At 48.5% G+C, this 21,348-nt stretch overlaps 1 protein-coding gene across 6 annotated transcripts in view; it reads right to left on the reverse strand.

Moving 5' to 3' along the window:
- FBLN2 (fibulin 2) overlaps positions 1–21,036 on the reverse strand; it is a 113,431-nt gene extending 92,395 nt beyond the window's left edge. For 2 of the 6 annotated variants that reach the window (XM_035337647.1, XM_035337642.1), the window contains exon 1: positions 2,025–2,178. The gene's annotated coding sequence lies outside the window, so the exon portion shown is untranslated. Of the gene's footprint in view, positions 1–2,024; positions 2,179–2,399; positions 2,412–12,750; positions 12,900–13,709; positions 13,875–20,865 lie in introns of those variants that run through there. The other 4 variants (XM_035337646.1, XM_035337644.1, XM_035337643.1 and 1 more) reach the window with 4 other exon arrangements.
- Between the last annotated feature and the right edge of the window lie 312 nt (positions 21,037–21,348).

Below are 21,348 nucleotides of genomic sequence, written 5' to 3' on the forward strand. Positions count from 1 at the left end.
CTATACCCTGTTTATTTTACACAAATGCTATTCCTTTCTTACAGATGGATACGATCCCTTGAAGACCTGGAACATTTTATCCCATAGCAAAATTCATTCAGAGTACCATCTGTTCTTCCTGCAGGGGCACAGTAACGCCAGAAACTGTTTAACATTCCATAAATTAAGACCATATAATGGATAGCTCATTGTTAAATGGAAGCAAGGAATAATTTGGAACCTGATGACATATTTTGCTGGGATTTAGCCTTATAAATAGTATCCAATGTATTATTTTTGGTTTGCTTCCTTAAAAACATCACATTAAGCAGCAAAACCATGTCACAACCAGGACCATTCCAATGCTTGACTTTATCCCCACTTCCATCAGGGTCAGCAGGATCCTTTCTAATGACTTCAGGGAGGTTGCACTGGTCCAATGGGTTAGAACAGATTAGCTGAAAAAACAGATTCTGTTCTCATTTACCCTGGTTTGTGCCTGTTGCATCTGCATGATAAACTTCCTAAGAGAATAGAATCCAATCTTTAAGTTTAAGAGCCATTAAAATATCACTGTAACATCTACAAAATATGGCATATGTTGCACTTACACACACGCACACCCCGTTCCACTTATTGGTAAGAAACCCTAGCCAGAAATGAACTGTTACTTGTTATTCCTTTCTACTTCAAAATGCTAAGACATGCAGAAGTTTAATCAATAAAAGGGTTGGACATAAAATCCTACTATGACTATGTATCATTTAACATGAAAACAGCCTTATTTTGCCATCCATACAGGGAAACCACAATTAAATAGAAGTCTACAACAAAAAAAATAGAGCACGCAAAAGAAATCAATAGAGCTTAATTGGAAAAAAATGGCAGTGCAAAATCCCCCGCCCAAGAGAGGGGCTGAGTGGCACCGTGCCCAGTGCTCCAGGCTGCCTGGGGACACGCAGTCCTCCCTAACATGCAACTCTCGTCACACGCGCCGGGAGCTGCGTGTGAGCTGTGCTTCCCCGTCCCAGTGCACAAGTTGCACTTCTTAAATCAAAAAAGCGCTGCATGGCAGCGTGCTTCAGGACTTCTTGGGGAAACAGAAACCGACGACCCTTACACGCTCAAAGCGGTACGAATTAGCGTCTAAAGCTTGAGCTATGTCTGTGGAGTCGTTACTTAAGACTACGTAAGTAAGCATATACAATTACTACCATCTCTTTGTGAAGCTCTCACATTGCTACAATAAAAGTTGCAGAAGCAGCGCGCTTCCAGCCCAAGCGTTACAGTTCCCAGAGACAATGCAGATACGTTTGCATCCCATCAGGTCCTTGGCGGTGGGGGAAGGGCCGGAGCGGTGGGGAGGGGGAAATGCAACCTGAGAAGTGGTAAGTGTGTCAAAATCAGAATTACTTGGAGATATTTTGCAGCACAATCATCCTTTATGCTTGTGCAGCTCGGCTCATATGGCTCACATTCAGCCTGTCACACCGAATCACTGCTACTTCTTGACTTGCATTAACAAAAACAAACCTAACTTTTGCTTCAGTATGTGAGGTAAAATGCTCTCCGAATCCACAGTCAAAAGGCCAGGAGCGGCATTAAAAATAATTGCTTTTGTAAGAAGCCCACTTCTGATGAGAAGTGAAAAAAACCTCCGTGCAGTTCTGCCTAACAGCACTAGCACACATGTGTTGCCTACGGAGTGTTTCGCAGAAAACCGTACTGCAGAAAGCTTTGTCCATACGCAGAGCAGACGCAGCTTTAGAAGTCTTACCTAACAAAGCAAACCCGCCTCTATCTACTTAAGTCTTTAACTTGAATTAAGCCGAAGATATTTAGCAAAAGTTTCAGAGTATCACGAAGAGTTAGAAAGTAAATCTGGAAAACAGAGTACAAAATCAAAGAGTAAACACAGCCAGATAAAATCTTTGCAACTAGCAGAAAATAAGGCACAAAGCAAAGCCAGCACTCAGACAAAGTTATTTTACGCTTCTCCCAACAAATTTGCAACAAACGTCCAGTTAGGAAAGATTTCTGCTGACCTGTGGGTGTGCAGCACTGTCGATGCAGTGAGTTTTCCTATCACCTTTTGTTCCCAGCCATGTCAGCTGTGCTCTGCTCCAAGTGCTGCTCACACTCCCAAATCCCCTTTTCCAGCTCTATCTTAGGAACTGCCCAGATTTTGTAGTGTAATCTGAGCAGGGAAGTACCATGTGCCTATGATATGGTTAATTCACTTTTTACCCCCCGCGATGCCTAAGGAAGCTGCCTCACATTTCAAAGCTCTGCCTGCGACCGCCTGACCCAGGTATGGCCGGGGCAGCACCGGGGCTGCCTCCTCTACACGGACGGGGCCATTAAAGAGCTCGTTCCCAAATTGCAAATCCCGAGACGGGCTGCACCCAGCTGCTGAGGACCACGGCTCCCCTTCCTGGGGTGCTTGGTGCACAGCGGCGCACAGCGCCCCATGTTGAAGGGAGCCGGTCCCATTGCCCAGGGCCACCACCACAGTGCTGGGGGCACCGCTGTCCCCAGGGCCAACACGAGGCCCTCCACAGGGACAGCTTTGGCAAGGCCCAGTGAGCCCCAGTGATGCTCAGGCATCTGGTCCAGAACTTCTGGCAATGAAGACATTAAATGGGGCGTGCGGCAAGAATCCCAACCACTCCTCTCCAGTGCTGCCATCAGCTAAGTGAGAAACCATCTCAGCTTCTTCTGTTAACAGAAGAAAGCTCTCCACACACAATAACAACTTCTTCCTATTAATTATTCTGTTAAGATTCTTCTATTTTCATCGGTCTACTTTTGTTTTGTATTTGCAGACACCATCACAGAATCACAGAGTGGCTGAGGTTGGAAGGGACCCCGGGGGACCACCCAGTCCAATACACAGCGATAAGATCCCTTCCCAGCCTTCTCTTCTCCAGGCTAACCAGGCCCAGCTCTCTCAGCCTCTCCTCGTAAGAGATGCTCCAGAGGGCACTGCAGAGGAGAAGCAAATGCCTCCTCTTCCCAAATTCTGCCCTGGGAAGAGTTAAACCAGCTGTGAAGCTGCCAAACACACATACAGCAGCATGGTGCAGAGAAGACAGGGCAGTCTTTGAGCCCTATCACTCCCACTCACCCAGTCCCAACCACACCACCAGGTGCTGAGCATAGCACACCAAAACCTGCGTGGTTTACAACCAGCACTGACCCGGCGTAGCTTTTTCCTCAATTTTTAGGCTTTGGAAAGGGCAAAGCACAAGCAGTCAATGGTTGTGTTATTTCCCAACTTTCTTGAATGCAATCTCCGTGCAATCCCAATGTCAATACTGTCAGTGTTTCAGACACTCCTAAATCAAATTACCCAGGAAGGCTGAAGGGGCATCCAGCCCCACTTGGCAAGGACTCACCAAAGAAATGGGTGATTTCTATTCATGGTCTTGGCCAAGCCTGGGCAGAGGGAGGGAGCAGCTAGAGCTGTTTTCAAATGGCTGAGAAGGAGCCCTTAGGAGAGATTAAAGGGGAGCAACAGTCAGGGATCTTGGAAAAGGAAGGATCTAGGACACAAAGATGGCTGGTAACAGGGAAGTTCTGGGGGAGCTTTAACTCTTGTCCAGAACACAAAGCGATTTCATGTAAGGAACCAGCTTTTTATGGGGCTTGGCTTTGTAACACCTGCAAATACCTTGTGTGGGATTTTAATGATCCCATGGTGCTTCTGAAGTTTTCCTTTCTTCAAACTCTAGACCATTGGATAAGCAAGTTTATTCTAAACCAAAGGTGCCAGTTCCACCTTCCCTGTTGAATGATCGCGTGTAAGGTAAAACAAGAAATAACATACCGTATAGGACTCCTTTAGAGACAACTATAGTCTTCAGTGATGGATTCAAGATCTCGATCAGCTTGGAAATGTGATCTCGATCAGTTATAATGGATATTGCTTACAAAAAATGTAAGAAAAAGGAAGTGATCTCAAAGGTTAGGAATGACGGCCAACAGACATCTCATGCTGGCTGGCTGTGCGTGCTCTCACGGCGCGTCCCTCTGCCAAGCACCGGCACCATCTCCCTTGTGTCACAGGCAGTGCTCCGTGGTCCTCACCCCATTACCACGTGGATCCGCGCCCCCCGGGTGGTGACCCCTCCGATTTCCACGGACCTCAAGCCCTCTGGGTCAGTGGCAGGCAGCGAGGGCTGCACAGCCAGGGCAGGTCACAGCTCACTGCAGGAAGCCAGCCCTTCACTGCTTAATTTCAGTAGCCTGCAGAACAGGCTACAGTCTGCTGAAATGATGATTAATCAGATCTTATTTTTGTCTAAGGCAGTTAATGAACAGCCAATTAAGTATCTCAGTAATTCTGAAATAACAGAAGGATACCGCCTGAGTGATAACTAGCAGCTACTTAACAGCACAGGCTAGCGGCATGGTAAAATCAAGTCTGGCTGAAAGGGCAGAAGGTGCGATTAGGAGGTCCTTTCACCCACATCGCCGCCAAGCCACCACTTTCCTCCTGCCTTGGAGAGCCCCTTAGAGCTGCAAAGCCCTGTTCTGAGCACTGTGCAGGCGCCGAGCGTGCCAGGCACGGGGGCAGCCCCCGCACAGCCCTGCCACTGCTGGCACCCAGGGCTTTGCTCTGTTTCGCTGCACCCCAAGCTGCAGCCACCCCCATCCCAGCTGCTGCCACCAGCCTGTCCCCGTGCCCGCCGCTGCTCCGCAGGCCTGCAAGTGGCAAGGAGGAGCCGGGAGCGTTTCAAGCACTGCATGGCCAGGGGACAGCGTGTCCCCAGGCAGCCACCGCCTGCCAGCTCCGTGGGGCAGTGACTGCCTTGTGCTTCAGCTCGTATCTTCTCCAGACTCCAGACAAATCCATAAAAGCTTAAATCTGATCATATAAATCAGGATAAGATTAAGCTAGATAAACACAACTTAATGTGGTGCCAAAGAAGCAAGGAATGACGGTTTTTAAAGAATACAAGATTTTTTTTCTTATTTTCTTTCTTTATTTTTTAAAGCATTTCTTCAGTGGGAATTGTGCTGGAGCAAAGAATGCAAAACCGTAGAAGCTTCCAAGAGGGAGGTCATGTGAAATTACTGTATTTCAAGATTTTTCCAAATCACTAACATTTTGATTCTGAATGCATTTTAAGAATCTGCCAACAAACAATCTCTCATTGTCAAATCAGGTGATATTTTTGCATCTTTTCTAACTGTCCTTCCTTGGTCAGGTATTAAAAGAAGGAAAAAAAAAAAAAAAAAGATGTGGAGATCTTATGCCATTTCTGTAGAAACTTCAGCGATCCACAATGACACTGCAGATTTTTTCAAATAAAAAAACAACCCCCCGAAAAAGAACAAAGAACATCCTTTGTTTCAGACAAAGAATTTCAGGAGAAACCACAAAAAGTTCAAGCAAAACATTAACCATTTGATTTTCCACCCATTTTGCCAGCAGCCTAAGTTTTCCCATAGTTCTAATATCAGTGTCAATAAAGAGGGGAGGGGAAGCAGGTCAGATGCAACTCCAAATCCATGCTAATGGAAGGATAAAAACAGGATGTGATTTGCAGAGAGCATTTCTCTCCTTTAACTTAGTTTTTCTTTTCGTGAGGAAACAAGACCTACTTAACTTGCCCATCAGGAAAAATGCCATTGAAAAACAGCTCGAAGAAGTTGCTGGCCTTGTCGCACGGTTACGGGCTCTGCTGCTGCCCAAATGCTCGTCTCGAACACTAACCCTGCACCCCGACCCAGCGACTGGCACAAATGCCGTGGGCTTTGTGCTCGCAGGGCTAGAGCCCAAACATAAGGATGGCACTGATGGCAGATGTTACTGAGTCTCTTTAAATGAGTTTTAGAAAAGCAGGCTTAAAAAGAAATGGAAACATTTCATTTTAAACCCAGCGGAGACTGCTTTATTTAACACACACACACGCTTGCCTGACACACACTTCGCTGCCTGTTAAAATCCTTTTTCCAGTGCAGAGACGTACCTCATGGCAGCACCTGGAGCCTAGCTGCACGTCAGGTGTCTCAGCGCCCAGCCCTGCACGGTCACAAAAAGGCATTTCTGGCCTCAGAGACAGACAGACAGGGACTACAGCAACGTAACCAAGAACTCTAATTAAATATGACACTATCTAATCTAGAGGCATGCTTCAGCTTCAGGTTAATCATCACAAAGTACTCATTTATTTTTTCCACTGTTTAGAGGAGGGTAATTTTAGTAAAGGTAAGTATACACCGGTGGGTTTCCTTTTTGCTTACTAGCATCTTAGTTCATTTTGTTTAAATTTAAGAACAAAAGTGAAGCACTCAGGTTTGCCCAGACTGAAGAGATGTTACTGCATGATCATGTTCTTTTACACATCCTAAATATTCCGACACTTGCAGCACCCCAGGGTATAGTGTACTATGTCAACACTTTGAAAAGAATGCAAAAGTCTTAATAAAAAGAGAGAGAGAGAGGTTGCTCATTCACACTCTTGCTGTTAACATCTGCATTTTACCAAGGCCCACGAATGATTTCAGACCCTTTCCACGGGGCATACCCTTCTGGCTCAAAGCAAGCAGCCACGCCAGAAACCAAACGGCACGTCAGGGAGCAGGCTGCAGCTTTGGTTTGCTCTGAAGGCAAGCTGTGATGTTTCAGGGCACGCAGCAGTTCCTCTTAGCCAATGGATCCATTTATGCTATTTACCAATTCAGGGCTGAGAGGTAATCCCCCAGATCAATCTGCTCTCTGCAGTATCAGGTTATATCTTTTCCAAGTGGCCGTCCAAGGTTTATACACTAATCATGCCCAGTCTTCTTTCAAGATAATCGGATGTTATATTATATTGATTATTTGATGGAGCTCCACACCTGAGGCAGATTACTTTAGAATCAGAAAAACATGACCAAACGTGAATGTTCTGGCAACAAAAATTGAGTAAGGGCGTTAAAACAACAAACAAACAAAAAAAACCTCAGTGGACCTGGAAGAACCCCTGGCAAGCCTCAGCAGCTCAGCAGGAAAGATCTCCTCTGATGAATGACTTCAACAAGCCACTAGGAAATCCATGGTGCCTCTCCTGCCTGCAGCTGTGCTGCAGAGCAGGCCCCCGCCAGCAGCCTTGCTCCCCGCAGCAGTCCCCCCCATCCTCCCTAACTCACCTCAGGAATGAAAACGACAAACCCCAAAGCCAGCAGGATTATCTTCAATAGTCTAATCAGTGGCTTGAGATAATCCACTTGATTTTGCCCAAAGCAATTTAGGAAGTGCTCAGAGTATGCAGCCAGCAGATAGGAGGGCTGCGACCTCCTGCGGGGAGGCAGTGACAGCCACGGGCGGCCACAGCCCCTGCCAGGGGAGAGCTGGTGGCAGTCAGAGGGGACAAGTAACTGCCTGTGCCTGACCTCAGCCTCGGGGCTTTCAGAAGGTGCAAACCGGGCCCCAAAATTCAGCCTAGCCAGAGCTGCTAGCATCTTCTCTGTCAACGCCATTAAAAGCCAGCAGTATGTTCTGCAAAGCAAAACTGTATCAAAAGTAAAACAAAATTGGGCTTTGGTATAAAAATTAAAGTCTGGCAGCCCGTTCTCATGCAAAATCCATCATGGGTGATACATTTGTGGAGGACAGCTGGAACAAATCCATGACATTTAATGGCATGGTAAAAGCAAACCTTGAGCAAACAACTTTAAATCATTTGAAATACTACTGCGGACGGACGGGACGTTACAGTGCTCACATGTTACAATAATTAATCATTTCTAAACAGTTGTTTTTAATTCCTTAAGAAAACACATCGTTTGCAGAAGTTGTGTGTTTGTTTTTTGTTGTTGTTGTTTTTTTAGACATATATTTGAAGTAGCATTCTCCCATGAAAAAAGTTTCAGGCTATGCAACGCTGCAGAGTTTTAAAGGTATTCTGTCTCCTTAATACAGAGAGTATGTATGACACCAACAAAACAATACTTTTCCAGCTCCATCTATTTTTTTCTTTTCTTTTTTTTTTTTTTTTTTGGTAAGTAATCTGGCCTTCCAAGCCCAGTGCGTAGTAAGGAAAAGCAAAAGTTCTAGAAGTCGTTTCTATAAAACACTTAAGATGGGATTGTCACAGAAACATGGACAACAAATTGCATTTTAATTTAAAAGGGAATTCAAATCTCATAGGCATCGTCAAAGTCTCCTTCTATGCATGCATATCCAGTGTCATCTTAAACGGCTCACAAACCCTCAGGTAACTAACAGGCCTGTCCTTCCATGGGTAACACAGCAAATTAAACCCTCAGCTATTCAGAACCCACAGAGACACCCTTCAGGAGCCCGGCTGGTCCCAGTCCTGGTGGCTGCTGCAGGGCACCGGCGACCTGTGAAATTTCCCAGAAGGAACTGTTAATGGGACCCAGGAGCAGGGGGATAGGTGTCAAGCTGAAATGATTAAGGACAGCACAAACACGAGTATATGGGGCACATCTTAAACCAATCCGTCTGACAAATGTGTTTAAAGTGATGCTGGACAAAGGGCTCGGCTCTCGCTGAGGAAGAGCCCAGGGGACGCCCAGACGGCCTCTGCTGGAGAGGCTGCAGCAGGGGCTGGCCGAGGACCAGCAGCTGGCTGGTAGTCCCCCGCCGCACGTCTGGCAGGAGGGACAGAGCGAACATTCACTGCCGTACTGCAGACTCAGCTAATTTCAGTCAAAACAAAGGTGGTTTGAGCTAACCTGGCTGGCTTTGCAGTGAGGTAGATTAAGAACACCCGTAAGACCCCTTCTGCAGCTCTGTTGGGGATATAGCCTTTGCTGCTTACAGTTTCTATTTCCAAAAATTATGTATCCGTGCCCAGGAATCTCCTTCTCTCTCCCTCCATCAGCAGCCTAGACAAAACCAGGTTATGACATGTCTTTGACTAAACAGGTACAGGTGTAAGAGGTCAGCAGTCACTAACAAGTTTTGCTGATACGGGAAGAAACGAGCTCCTTGTCTCCAAGGTTTGTTCACCGAACAGTGTCGAGTACAAAACAGAACTGAACCCAAGTTTAATTCTAAGCAACAAAGAAGTTCCCACCAAAACTGGCAGGATAGAAGCCTCTGGAGCAAGGAGGCACAACTTTTAAAGCTTCACTTCGCTGGGAAGTGTGGCTTACCCTCCATCGTGACTTGCCCTCGGGAGCATCCCTCGAGCGCAGGCCGCCTGCAGCCCGGCCACCCAGCACTGGTTTGGCCAGCCCGGCTGTCGCTGCCTGCCTTCATTCACAAAAAGGAGGCCGTGCTGATGAAAGCCACAGGACCTAGAGCACCCAGCAATACATGCCAGCAGCACCTCCCACTCAAACATTTGTTTCCACAGCCGCCCCTGGCTGGGGGTCACATCTGGACAGCAAAGTCCGGGCGAGCTGCGTGCTCGGATCAGCGACGGTGCTTTAGCTTCTCTCCGAGTTTGGATTCGATCCACAGAGTTCATTAGCAAGCAAGTCAGACAGGAATGTATGACTCTCTTAAAGCAGACCAGGAGATGTAATTAGCACAACTTAATTTTCATGCACGATGTATTAGGTTTGTAACATGGTAACGCAAAGGGTCTGATCTTGCTCTAATCATGTTCAGAAGAAGGAGTGGATCCAGGCCACAAATAAGCTGCAATTTCTTCATGTCTAAGTGGGATATATGTTTGTTTCAACAGTTTGATTTCTTAAGAGAAGACCACAGTAATGTAACCAGGAGAAAACAAACCAGTCTTTGGAAAGCCCCTATCAGAAGACTCTTTCTTTTAGCTCCTGAACTACACAAACATAGAATCGAAAAGGACCTCCTGGGATATTAAACCCAAGCCCCTGTTATTAAAGGCAACATGTCACATCCAGCAAAAAGAAAGGTTAATATTATGCCAATGAGCTGGCAGGAAATCCAGATTTATAATGCATGTGAATAAGGGGAAAAGCTACACAAAAGTGAATGCATGGGACCATATCGCTATATCAGAGCCTTACCCTAAACACAGGGGCTGTTGGTGCCTCTGAGAAGAGATAAGAGGCAGAGTCATTAAGAGCCAGGGCTTTTTGTGCCTCTTGGGATCTGCACACAGAACAGTAACACATCAGTGAAGCCCAGCCCTGGGGGCAGAGGAGGAAGGGGAGCCCCAGCAGGCATGGCCATCTCCCGGGGCAGCTTACGGGCACCTGAAACAAGGGCTGCCTCCAGAGCAAACAGCACTGCCCGGGACTGACGGCGGCTGACTCGGGAAGGAGGCAAGCAGCCCCAGGGCACTGGTGGGCCAGCTAGTGGCACTCTGGTTTCTTCAGGGTATGACACCGGAAAGCATGAAGGCAGCTGTAGGAAAGCACATACCCATTCAAGTCTTTCACCAACCACCAAAATCTCTGGATATTTTAAGGGACACTTCTGGTACGGCCAGGAGAAGATAAATGCCAGCTCTTACCCACAGACCAGGTGAAGGAACTCCAAGGCATGAGAAAATTCCCAAAGAGCAGTTTTAAAGAGACAGACATGGTAAATACTTGTCATCTCCCAGAGTAAAGGAAAGAAGGCAGCTGTGAAAGGGAAGGCTTGGTTTGTTTCACAAGGGATGTAAAATAAGGGCTTGGGTAGTTCTGGCCACATGGAAATGCCCCAGCGGGGCCCTTCTCTTTTTGGGGAACTGTCCAGCAAAGCTAAATTTGCTCTTCCATGCTGCACATCTGAGCGGGACAGAGGATCCATCCCACTGCCCACCATCACCCTTGGAAGGCTACCTACCACTCAGTGCACAAATCCCAATAAAGGGGGCTTCTTCCAGCTGCACGCAGCTCAGATGAATTTAGAAGTCTGTAATGCCACACCTGATGCAACTGAAAAGGTTTTAAAGTGGACAGCGGGAAGGAAAAGAGTGAAGGATCTTTACAATCATGGAAACTGATTTGAATTAAAAGACCAAAGGAAACAAAAAATCCTATTTAAATAAACTGCAAAGCAAGCATTTACCTACTCCTTGTCCCAGCATAGCCTACAAAGCAGCTTACTGCAGCGGGCCCACAGATGAGCAGTCATGGAGGTGGTACCAGGACTGAAAGCCTCAGCTGCTTTGTCACTGCTTTCTTGTCTTCGCTGGAGAAGGTAAAAGGTTAGAACTCGATGGTCTTTCAGGTCCTCCAACCCAAGCCGTTCCGCAATTCCAGCCACCGCACTGAATTCAACAAATCCTGCTCTGAGCCTTTGCCACAGGACAAAATACATGAAACAGTTACAACAATATGGGTGTTGAAAGATAAAGCAGCTCTGGAAAAGGTTTGCCAACACACTAATGCCAATTAAGGGTGTGATTTTTGGATGACGTTTTTATGCCAACACCAGCCCTACTAATGCTGGTTTAGCTGTGTCTTCAAAGCGATTTCACAGGTCCGGCTGATATGCCTTGGGAAAATAAGCAGTTAAAAAAAACTCTTTGGGCTTCTTTAGGCCCCATTCTGCCACTTGGGGAAAAATCTTTCATATTGAAAATAGTTTCATCCACTCCACTAACAAAGGTATCTTATAACTACAGAGCTGCATCTTTCTCATACAACTGTGTACCTATTAACCATATGCCACAGTTTTTGTTGTCGTTAAAACACAGCCTAACCAAGCCCCCAGTAAAGCCGTGCATGGCTGTGCAGGAGCCGTGCCCACAGCCTGCACTGCCAGCAGAAGGGCAAGGATGCCCAAAACAAAGACCTCCACACTGAAGAGCAGTGAAGGGGAGGATTCAGCTGCAGGCGCTCCATCAGGCAGCCAGAGGGCCAGACACGCTCCCATGCACCACCTCTCCGCTCATCACCTCTGGGTGCAAAGACATGGCGAGGCGCGGGACTGCTACAGCTCAACAACAGCAACACCTTCTCCTGTGGTACCAAAAGCCCTGAGAAACAGCCAGCGCTGCCGTGGCACCCGTAAGCTCCCAGGGCCTTGCGGAAGGTGGCACAGACCGTGTGCCCAACCCGGCCACCTCCGGGCTCACTCCCGCGGGTGCCTGGGCTGTGGTGACCGACGGGCTTGGAGCAATGAGAGAAGCCGATGTGGTGAGGGGAGGCACCGGGGCACAGAACAGGCTGGGGCTCGCTCAATCCCTGACCGTGCCGTGAGCAATTCTGCTGCCAGGGGCTGCACTGCTGCGCCCACCTCCCAGCCTGGTCCCCCGAACGTCCCCGCCACAGACCCTGCCCCGCTCTCCCAAGGGGGCAGCCAGCGCAGGCTCATGCCCAGCACCACTCGCTCCAGAAACCCAAGCACACGAGCAAAAACAGGCAGCGAGCACTTTCCTTAGCTTTCCCATCCATCTTCTCCCCTTCCTTTCAAACTTCCCGTTGGTTTTTGTTAAGCTCGCATGAGGCGAGCGAGCCTGCACGACTTGGAGAAGGCTCTCACGGAACAGTTCTGCCAGATTTCCCCCACCTCCAAGTGACATTTGATTTGCAAACACTCCCACCGAACCGCAGGCTGCTCTCGCCTCCACCCAGGGAGTTGTTTTCAATAAAGCAACAGCTCCGAAACATCTACAGCAACTTTTTTCCTTTTTTTTTTTTTTTTTTTCCTTGACAATTCGCCACTTTCAGAACAACAACAACAACAACGAGAGGCAGAGAGAAGAGAAACAGTGGAAGGAAATATTTGCCTATTTATCCCGGTAGCCAGGAAACGGCTTTGGAGCGCGTCCCCTGCTCCGAGGGGCCGGGGGACTCCCCTCCGCCCGGCAGCGCCGTGCGCCCCGCGAGCTGTCGCCGCGCTGCTCTGTCGCGACAGGGACTCCGCGCCCGGGGCTCCGCACTTACCGCACGGCTCCGCTCTGCTCGGGAAGGGGCGAGGGGACCCCGGGAGGCAGAGGGAGGGGCCGGAAAGCTGCGGCGGGGCTGCCCGGGGGGGCCGCCAAGCACCGGCACCGGGCCGGGGCCAGGGCGGGAGGCGGGCAGCGCCCCGCGGGGCTGTGTGCGGCGCTCACCTGCAGGGGCGAGCCCTGCGCCCAGCTCACGGGTTTGCCACTGAAACGGGAAGGAAATAGTGGGGGCACAGCCCCCGCTGTTAGCCGAGACCCCCGGTTTGCCCCGGTTAAGCCCGCTCAGTCCATCCAAAGGGGCTTCGGCGCTGGGCTGAGGGGGGTTGTAATTTCCTCTTTGTCCCGCTGCTGCTTGCCGGGACCGAAGCTGCCCCACGCTCACCTGACGGCAGCCTGCCCCGGGAGCACTGGGGGCTGCAATCCTACTCTCTGCATCAGGAGGGCCCAGCTGTCATATTTACGTGACCACACGGACTGCTCATAGACACCCACCCTGGTATAAGTTAGAGACAAGTCTTTGGGAAGAACACGTTCTCCACAGTGCTGTGTCATCGGGAAAACATCCCTCCGAGGGCCATAAGAATAACCCCAGGTGCCTTCCCCCTCGTCAGGCTCACAGGCACAGCAGGCTCTCTCCCACACCTGGGCACCCATCCCACCCCGACGGGGACATGGGCCCAGCTATCCCCGGGGTGGCACAAGCCATGCCCAGGCACAGGCAATGGGGACAGCCACCCAGTGCAGAGGGCTGAGCATCCACCACCTGGCTGCTGGCTTCACCTTTCCCAGGGACCAGGAGACGAAGCAGCAGCTACTGCGCCTGGTCACCTCCTCCCATCACTGCCACGGCAGGGGAGAGGTCCCTCTGTGCCCTCCTCCTCCTCCTGCCCTCTCCTCTCCTCCTCCCAGCAGACGCCGCCCAGCCCGCAGCCCGGGAGAGGAAAAACGCAGCAGTACCTAGCACTCGGAGAAACCCTGCGCTGCCTCTGGCCCTCGGCAGCTCCCATTCACAGGCAAGTCTGAAATGCGCACAGGCAGAATGTGTGCACAATTATGGAAAAGTAGCAGTGTAAGAATTTCCATTTCTGAATAATGTGGTATCCTGTCTCTGACACGGCCAAAGCTTGGGAAAGTGGGACTGTCTTGTTGTGCAATGTGGCAACGCGCGTGGGGACGGGGGCGCTGCCAGTTGCTGCTGGACACCCTCAAGCAATTGCAACTATACAAAGTTATTGTGTAACTTTAGCCAAAGAGGAAAAAAATGCTATTTACTTTGTGAGGAAACAATCAACCCTCCAAAAATGATCTTACACAGTCCTGAATTTCATCCGAAGGAGAAAGGAAAGCACAGAAAGAATAGGGGAATAACAGGCCGGGGGACTTGGATCTCTCTCCAGCTCAGCAAAGATGCGATGTGAGCACTGCTGCTCTGATGGTGGCATTTACAGCCCCCTTAAATCATCTGGTGACAGCCCATGAGTGCCACTTGCTGCCACCCAGCTGCGCCACGAGCAGATGGGAAGCAGCAGAGCCAGTGGTAGCGTTTCTTTGGGGCTTTGCACATTCAGTTTGTGGCCGAGCTGGGCGCAAGCACCCATCTGCTGGCTCTGCGCCCCAGGCCCTGCATCGCACTGCTTTGGGAAAGACCAGGAGAGTCCACCACTGGAGTCCACCCTGCAGCTGGGATAATCTGAAACAGGAGCTACAGGTAACTCCTGAAATCACACCAGCAGTTTTTGCTCTTACAGCTGTGATAGCTTCAGCAGGTCTGTAGGGCTAATATCTTCCATCGGAGTGATTCACGCCCATGGAAGACACTCAACAAGCAGCCAGGAGCAGAGATCCTCCATCACGTCTAAGAGGGGCACCCCTGGCTCTGTCAGATCTTTCAGGTTTCTCCTCCCCAAAATACCCAAGGACCATTACTTCCACTTGTGCTCCGCCAACACAGGCAGTGGCACCAGGAGATCCCAATGGCCAGACCCATTTGGATGGAAGCTAAACGTCTTCCTCAGCACCTCTACAACAACATTCCCAGTGCCCTCACCGTGCCCAGAGACGAGTGAGTAGCTGCAGGGGCTGCACGGACACAGCGTTCACTGGTGCACCTTCAGGCAAGGAAGGGTGCAGGGAAGCTGTGCACAAGGTCTCAGGCTTGTAGCCAGAGGTCTACACCCGAGGACAGAGCTGAAGCGGAGCCACAGCACTGTCAGGGCAGATAACCATGACAAAGGGACCAGACTCTGCATTGCTCTGCCTGTGATTTCCTGACATAGTACTGGGTCAATTCATCCCTGTACACATGGGTGTAAACCAGCAATAACAGATGCCACGTAGCCCCAGAGGGAGGGCAGAATCTCCTCAGCAGAGCAGAGCAAAATGTTCACTACGAACCCATCACCTCAGCTCTGCTATGCCTTGCCACAACACCACTCACCTGGATAAATTCGGGAAGTCTTAAACCCAAACTGAAAGACGGAGTCCTACGTTGGTGGCCTGTCCTCTGGCAGTGCCTTCACTCAGTCCTCCCAAGTCGTGGCTCAGAAACAGAGTAATTTTTTCTAATGTCATAAGATCACTTAAAATATTTTGCTTTGACTCCAAGTGACAATGAAGAAATAATACATCCAGGAGTTTATAAAGTGAAGCTAAAAGGAAATATCCATCATTTCTGAATGAAACAAAGCTGACAAAAAACATTGTTAGGGGACTGAAAGGGTAAGGCAGGCCGTGTGAATCCGCACAGGATACAGAGCGGCCCTCGTTGGGGGGATTTGCACATACCCACCCAGGGACTAGCTTTGGAAAGCTGAACTCACTCTTTGGAAGTCTGACTCAGGGCGGAAAAATGTCCTTTTGGACTTTCGTTCACCCATTTTTCACATCTTCAGCAATCCTCAAACTCTGAGCCCTGCACAGGGCACAGCAGGGCAGAGAGCTGGTGCTGCGGTCTCTCCTCCACGAGGCGGGCAGGAAACCCACAGGGAAGCCTCTCTATGTGCTATCGCTGAGCCTACAGAGCTCGACCCGCTAACAAGCAGCTGGAGCTTTCCCAAATGAAAGCCCCAAAGAAGAGGCTCAAATCAGGGGAAAGAAGGCGTGGCATTATTGAATCCCAGACAAAAAAGGCCTAAGCAATGATTCCCTAATTGCAGACCGGTGGGAACCGCATCCCCAGCATCCTCTGCCCCTTTCTTCCTGCTACTGCAGATCGTAGGAACTGTTTTTGCCACATCTGTTCCATGACTATCTCCTCCACGTGGCTGTAGCATTCCCACTTTAAAGCAGTGGGACTTTGGCTGAATAACCACAGAACAGAGCTGAACAATTGTCAAGTGTGGGCAGACCCAGACTGAAATATTTTCTCACATGTTCTAATCCAACCACATTTTTTTCAGAATTTGGGAAGATGTCACAAAGCAACAGAAAACAATGCCTTCTTGACCAAAGTCAGGCCATCCAGCAGCATGCCTGTTACTGCAGCATACAGCTGGGAAGCACACGAAACGTATAGGTCACATAGGAATAGCTTGTAGTGGACGTGGCTGCTTTGAAATACCAGAGGGACAATATTCTAACACATTTCAAATGAGAGGAAAATTGCACAATTTAAAACCAGCCTAATCCAAACAAATCAATTACAACATGTGTCTGCTCTACCATCCCAGAGGAGAAAAGCTCATGCTCTTCTGGGGATTTCTGATCACCAGGGCTCACAAAGATCTGCCATGACTGGTATGGTTGAACTCCTAGCAGGGGAATGCTGAAGGAACAGTTTGCTAGAAGACGTGATGTGAGAATTAGCTACCCAAAGAGTTTAGGAGGAAGACAGCATCCCCCTTTCTTTATCATCAGCCAGTTTTTCTGCACGTATTTGGCCAAACTCACTACTCTGCTATACCCATTCAATGCCCTTGGAGGAAATAAAGTTGCACATGTGAAACCGTAGAGCATAATTCTTCAAGCGAAGAGCAAGTGTGCCCTACAGTGACTTGCTGTTAATTTAATGTCCTGACAAACCAAGAGCACTTATAAGCAGCATTCAATGAGGCATTCTTTCCGATTAATGCAAGTATCTGAGAGTTGTACCCAAACCAAATAAAAAAGGGCTTTTCAAGACAAATGATAGGAAAACAATCTTTTTCTTGGAACCTGTGTTGAAACTACTCCTTGTTCTCAGACTTCATCATCAATAAATAAATAACAGAAAGCATGGATCTCATGGCAGACATGACTGCTTGTCCTGTTAGCACCCTTTCAGAAGAAAGCATGTCTGGAGTTACTGCTCTGCAGGGTGCAGAGCCCCTGTCCAAAGTCAGCACTCTGACACCAGCAAATGTCACCTAATCAATTAGCTTCTGGACTATGGATGCTACTGGGACAAATCCTCTGCCAAGGTCAGTCTCTTCCTTCATCCCATAGGCAGGTATGGCATGGCCCCTTCCAGGGGTTGTTACCTTCATTGTCTTCACGTCTGATAAAGTTCCTGAGAAACCCCAGCTCAGCATGTCTGACACAGGTCAGTTTGGACTGATTTCTGATTGCACAGTACTGGCTCAAATCTGACACTCATACAAGCGTGCAGAGAGCAGGCAGAGTTGTATTTTCCCCCCTCACTCATGGTGGCCTCTCCCATTTCCTCCTGGCAATCCCAGTTCCTCTCACAGGGTTTTCTGTACCTGAACATTTTGACAGTGAGGAAGTTGAGGATGCAATTGAAACAATGAACTCCTCTTTGTTGTTTTCTTTTTTGAAAGTGTGTCAGTAATGACCTTGAAAGTTTGTGGAAAACAGATGAAGCTTTATCTCTTTTGGTGGTGGATGAACTGACTAATGCAGACTGTTGAAATCCACTTTGGATTTGCTGCAGCACGTTACATGCAGGTTGTAAACCAAACAAAACCCATGATGAGACTGACCACCAACATGTTGCATTGTGTGACATTACCCTCCGAGTGGTGCTTCGTATTTGGATTCTGGAACATGCTCTTAATTTAGAAGGGATAACAGCACTGAAATGTCAGCAGAATGTTACAAATATTGAAGATTGCCAACTAGGACCCAGAGCCTGTGGGCTCTTTCTGTGTGGGCTCTTTTTATGTGGGTTTCTGCACCCACATCCAACTCTGCTAACGTCAGCAGGTCTCTCCGTGGGTGCAGAGATCTGTCAGCACTGCACCCAGCCTTGCTGGATATAGCACTAGGTAGGATGCAGGAGGGCAGCCAGTGTGAAAGCCTGGCTGGCTACAGGTTGGAAGAAGAAAGTAACTGTGGGAAAGTCCAGCAGCTGAATAGTGAGCAGGGCCAAAATACCCTCTGAGACTGTACATGAATTACTTTTCTTGTAGAGCCACTTCATTTTTCAAAGTCTGGAGTCCCCTTATGGTTTTGTCCCGTGTTGATGTGTGGAACAAATTAATATTGCATGACAGTCATTTGCCTGGGAGCACTTACTAACAGGGCAAATAGGTGGCACAGTCGAGAATAATTCAGAGCACAGGAGGAATTAAACATCAGGTAACTTCCAAAGAGCATCAGCTGAACAACTGGCAGGCAGTAACCCCAGCTGAGGGACTGAGGACAAAGGGAACACAGGCAGCAAAGTGCCCGTTTGGCTGCCTGGGACCATTGCCTCTCGTGGTCCAGCCCAGACCTGAGCTCAGGGCAGAGCTTTCCTGAGGGAGGAGTCTGCCCCAGCTCCGTGCCACCGTGCAGCCAGGAGGAAGGGCAACAGCCCGGGCTGGGGGGATGCACCCCCACCTTCCAGCGGAGGAGATGGGATGAAATTGGAGAGGCTGCAGGGGCATGCAGTCAGCCCCAGGCAGACAGTGCAGCTAGCTTTTAGCTCTCCCTCAACACCGTGTGAGCTTTTTTTCCAATCCCCTGCCCTTTAGTGCAAGTGAGAACTTGCCAGGCTTTTAGTAAATTGCATCTTCTGTCATTCCTTTACTTACACATTTAATTTACTTACTTCCCAACTGCTGAATTTTACCTGTTCATCTTCCACTACCAGGAGCTTTTCCCTTCACACTAATATTTCTGCTCCCAGCAGCTTGCTGGCTGACCACCTTCAAATTAACACTCTTTCCATTTGCCAGGGTGGGCACATATCTACCTCCTGCCGCTATCAGAAGGAGCTGCTGCTGCTGGAGTCAAGTGTCTTTGCCCACAAGACAAAACTTTCCCAAACCAGCATATGCTATGGCACACACAGCCCTGCAGGCATGGTCTCATACATTCATATTTCTGCTCTTGTAAAATTTGGGGTTCACTCCCATCTCCACAACATTAGTTATCTGTATGCTTTTTATATGCGCTAGCCTATGCAGGATCCCCTTCTTTCCTTTCCAAATTATAAATGAATTTTTGTTTAATTGTATGCCTGAACATTTCCAGCTAGGTCCCACCCACTCTCTCTGTTAGCAACTATGGGAAGACTGTATCCTCATCTCTGAGAGGAGGCACTACTTCCACCTGATATTTCTGTTTCATTGCACATGAAGTAGCATTTTATTGTTTCACAACTTTCTGCTTTGCTATTTGGAGTTGCCCCCCAACTCTTCCCTCTCCCTGAGTTATGAGAAAACTGCCAGAAACACACAGACCGTCAAAACCAGACAGAATCACAGACAAAACTACCTCTGCCTCATCTTTAGTGCTCACAAATAAAGAGGGAAATGCTGTTTAAGCCTCCATTAGGATCTCAAATCCCAGCAGCACTTTGTGTCACTTCACCTTGTTAGCTGGAGCTGTTGCTTTGCCTCAGCTGCTCCACACAGCAAGCCTTGCTCAGTCCTCCCATATGAGTTGTACACAGGAGCCTGTCCTAACCAGCACCTGAGTTTTTGTGAGGATTTTGGCCTAACCGCAGTCACAGAGGCCCACCAGGCCAAGGCAGAGACCCCAGTCCTCACGGGGGCCAGGTCTGCTGCCTGTGTGAGCAGGAGGAGCCTCTGCCTTTGTGAGGGACTCCATGGTCCTCTCTGATAAAGAAGTATGTAAACCCTTATAAGCTACTTCACAAAGATCATGGTTTTCCTCTGGTGGATAAATCCGATACAAGTATTTGTATGCTGACCAAGAATACAGGCTCTACACCTTAATGCCATCCTGGATTCCTAAGGATTTGTATACCTGCTATACAAATAAACCGCCCAGATGGCTGTTCCCTCAGTATTACCCCGCGCACAACTTGCTGTTTGACACTGCTGTCCTGAAGGAGCGTGATAGACAATTCCTTGCTATAACACCTTTGAGTAGCCATTGCAAGCCATTACCTTTAAAACAGCTGAGAAACTGTCCTGGTTCAGGTGGGGACGCGGCCATGGCGCTGGCAGAGCCGTGCCACAGGGCCTGGCTCTGCCCCCAGCAGCACACGAATGCAGCAACAGATGTGGCACAGCCTGCTGGTTTTACTGCCGCCTCGTGATCCTGCCAGGCAGCAGTGGGCATCACCAGAGTTCTTCTCCTCTGTTTTTTTTTTTTTTTTTTTTTTTTTTTTTCCCCCAAAGCTATTCTCTAGAAAAACCATCAGCCTCTGGTTTTCGACACCTTCTCTTCAGAAAATTAGCATTATATTAAAATAAACTATTTGGGTTAGGAACTAACCTGCTGTTATTTAAGCATACAATTGTCACTTCTGCTTTTCTCCCTTGCTTTAATATGCAAATGATCCAAAGCAATAAGTAAAATCATGTTGTGACTGCTGTGTGGACACAGGCAACTGTCACCGAGTGCTGGCAGACCACGCTCCTCCTGCAGCCAGGAACAAGGCCTCATGTTAGAGGCTTCCCAAATCGGATAAGGTGCGGAGCTAATAAAAACTTGAATCAGCCTAGAGACCCGATGATTAAATCTTGGAAAGCTGAAGGCCATGTGAGCCGGTTAGTACTGACTTCTACCATGATGGATCTCTAACAACATGTGAAAGTTATCATCTACTGAGGCAAAACATCCCTGTTGTTGGGCAGCGCAGACACACAGCTAGCCAAGATCTTAGCAAAACGATCTCATGAGACCCATGGGGACTATTTGGAGATGTCATCCTGCACAAATACACCTAGTTCAAACAAAATCATCGCCGTTAAAAGTTAAAAAGTACTCCCAATGTTACCTGCTCTGGAAAATCCAGCTGAGCGCTTTCCTTTTTTTTCCACCTTAGCTGAAACTGCAGCTTTGGAGCTGGGTCCATACAACATGCATTCCTTTTACAGAACATACTTCTTTCCTGAATTTATGAATGCTGTTGGGTAGGGAAGTAACAAGGCTCTAATACTATGTGGCCCTGGTTAATTTGTACCCAAAGACCAGCTCATGATTGCCTTGGACGTGCTTCTTCTGTTACTACCGAAGGGAATAGATGACCCCATAAAACAGACAGCAGCAACACCCCCTTCACAGCTGTCTCCAGTTTTTCTCCTGAAATTTGGCTGGGTCCTTTCTTCAGGATTCAGAACACAGATGTAAACTATTTAGGGATATCCCTGTTTCTCCTTAACAATGCCAGAGAGAGTGAAATGTGGCCCGTTAGTTTTACAGCCATTGGGAAAAAAAGAAAAAAAAAAAAGAAAGAAAAAAAAAAGAAAAAAAAAAAAAA

The sequence above is a fragment of the Oxyura jamaicensis genome, chromosome 12 (genome assembly GCF_011077185.1).
Source record: "Oxyura jamaicensis isolate SHBP4307 breed ruddy duck chromosome 12, BPBGC_Ojam_1.0, whole genome shotgun sequence".
Taxonomy (NCBI): Eukaryota; Metazoa; Chordata; class Aves; order Anseriformes; family Anatidae; genus Oxyura; species Oxyura jamaicensis.